We start from the raw sequence: 2,917 nt of genomic DNA, 5'->3' as shown, positions 1-2,917 counted from the left end.
AGGTGTGGGCGCCAGTCTTGCACCTCCTGCGGTTGCAGGGGAAGGTGCGGGGAGTGGAGGTTGGGTTGGTGGGGGGTGTGGATCTGACGAGGGAGTCACGGAGGGAGTGGTCTTTACGGAATGCTGATAGGGGAGGGGAGGGAAATATAAGGGGGAAGAGAATACACGAGTAACGTACATTGCCTGCCACAGTGTCTGGTTCCAGCCAACACCTTTGATAGAAATGCTAACATTTTGATACAGACTCAATACAGAGTGCTAATAGCCAGGGCTGCAGTAATTGTACTTCTCAGGAAGAGCGATTAGCGCCCATTATTACAGCAATGGACTTCTGCGCAGCCATTGAAGCTGACAATGTCTGCATTGAAACACTCAACAACTGTGCAACAAAGGCTGCGCTGGAACTGGCAATGACTGTATCGAAACTATCAATGATTCTGCAATGATTGCCATAAACAAACCATGTTACAAAGACGATAATCTAAACACTGACCCATTGTATCACAAGATGTATAAAAGTATCTTGACATGTGCTGCGGGTCGAGAGAAGAATCACAGCTGACCATTGTGCTGTTGGTGTGTCTCTCTCTCTCTCTCTCTCTCTTCCCAGAGCTCGGTATTTCCTTGTACAGTAAACTCTGTCATTGAACCCTGACTCTGACTCCGAGACTGCTGATTTTCCCCATAACAATATGGTGAAAGCTCCTCAAAAACTTAATGCAACTCACGCTTAGCCGAAAAGAAAGATTCAGCTCCTTCAGCATATTTTTAGCACGTGCAGTAGCAAAGTTGAAGAGATCCTAAAAAACACTTAAATGTGAAGGAAGTTTCTAATTTGTTGGAGTTCAAACAATCTCCATAAAATAACTCAACAAAACCAAGTATCAAAATAATTTCCTACCTTGATATGATCCACAAGAGCTTGAAACTATTGATTCCTGCATCATCATGGTCTGCTTATTGTTCACACATACCAGCTGAACTAACTACCTCTGTTTGACAAGAGGTTCATCTATTGACCTTTCAATCAAGTTTCCTTTGTGCTCCCCATCTCCCCCACAACTCCCCTACTCCTGCTGCCCTGCCTGATCACCTAATGGAACTTCTATCAGTGAATTAACTCACTTGTCTGACCCATTGTTTTGTATATATTATAGATCAATTTGTTCAGGCATATTACGACATAGCTCCAGAACAAGTGGGACCTGAACCTGGGCCTTCTCGTCTAGAGATAGAGACACTACCCTTGCATCACAAGAGCCCCCATTATTTTGTATTGCGTAGAGTGCGTGCTCCTTTATTAAACCCCATTTTCACTGTGCAAAATGAAAGACGAATGTCTGTGGTTACATCAAATAATCCTCCAGTTGTGAAGCATTGCCTCATACTCCACCACTGTCGTATTTCTAGCTTTATACGAAAGGAAATGCTTGGAGCCAAGTTTTCAACTTGTGGTAAGGAATCCTGTCACATAATCAACAAACATAGGAGCTTGGCAATGCTCTCAAGAACTCTTCAGCACTGATTTCCACAACCACCCGAAATGTAATCTGCCTATCCTATTGGTTTGGGTTAAATTATTTTTCTTTGTTGAGGTGAAATGCAATGAACTGAATATAACAATTTGCTTTAAAAGAGTCAGGTCTCTTTCAAGAGCATTGTATACTGTTTTAAAAATCCATTTCTCCCCTCCTCATCCTTAGAATATTGTTTCCTGACTCCTTGAATGTGAAACCCATTATTTTGATGTAAGTTAAGATTTCCTGCAGTTATGCTATTGAACAGTATTGCTATCATCACAGCTGATGTTATTGGAGTCATAGAGGTATACAGCATGTAAACAGACCCTATGGTCCAACTCATTTATGCCAACCAGATATCCTAACCCAATCTAGTCCCATTTGCCAGCACTTGGCCCATATCCCTCTAAACCCTTCCTATTCATATCTCCCAGACCATACAGAACCTCATCATCTCAGGAGATCTCCCATCCACAGCTTCCAACCTCATAGTCCAGGAACCCCGCACTGCTTGGTTCTACCTCCTTCCCAAGATCCACAAGCCTGACCACCCTGGCCGACCCATTGTCTCAGGATATCCAATCCCTCTACACCTCCATCCACCATGACCAGGGCCTCCAAACCCTCTGTTTCTTCCTCTCCCGACGTCCCGAACCATACCCTTCCACCGACATTCATTCGTTTGGCCGAACTGGTCCTCACTCCTAACAATATCTCCTTCGAATCCTCCCACTTCCTCCAGACCAAAGGGGTAGCCATGGGCACCCGTATGGGCCCCAGCTATGCCTGTCTCTTTGTTGGCTACATAGAACAGTCTATCTCCTGTAATTACACCGGTACCATTCCCCACCTCTTCCTCCGCTACATTGATGACTGCATTGGCGTCACCTCGTGCTCCCGCGAGGAGGTTGAGCAATTCATCAACTTCACCAACACATTCCACCCTGACCTTAAATTTACCCGAAACATCGATTTTGCTGAAGCTCCTCGATGCTGCCTGAATTGCTGTGCTCTTCCAGCACCATTGATCCAGAATCTGGTTTCCAGCATCTGCAGTCATTGTTTTTACCTTAAATTTACCTGGACCATCTCTGACACCTCCCTCCCCTTCCTGGATCTCTCCATTTCCATTAATGATGACCGACTGGACACCGATATTTTTTACAAACCCATCGACTCCCACAGCTACCTGGATTACACCTCTTCCCACCCTACCTCCTGCAAAAATGCCATCCTGTATTCCCAATTCCTCCGCCTCCGCCGTATCTGCTCCCAGGAGGACCAGTTCCACCACAGAGTACACCAGATGGCCTCTTTCTTTAGAGGCCATAATTTCCCTTCCCATGTGGTTAAAGATGCTCTCCAATGCATCTCGTCCACATCCCGCACCTCCACCC

The sequence above is a fragment of the Chiloscyllium plagiosum genome, chromosome 28 (assembly GCF_004010195.1).
Source record: "Chiloscyllium plagiosum isolate BGI_BamShark_2017 chromosome 28, ASM401019v2, whole genome shotgun sequence".
Lineage (NCBI taxonomy): Eukaryota > Metazoa > Chordata > Chondrichthyes > Orectolobiformes > Hemiscylliidae > Chiloscyllium > Chiloscyllium plagiosum.
Note: the sequence above shows the minus strand (reverse complement) of the source record.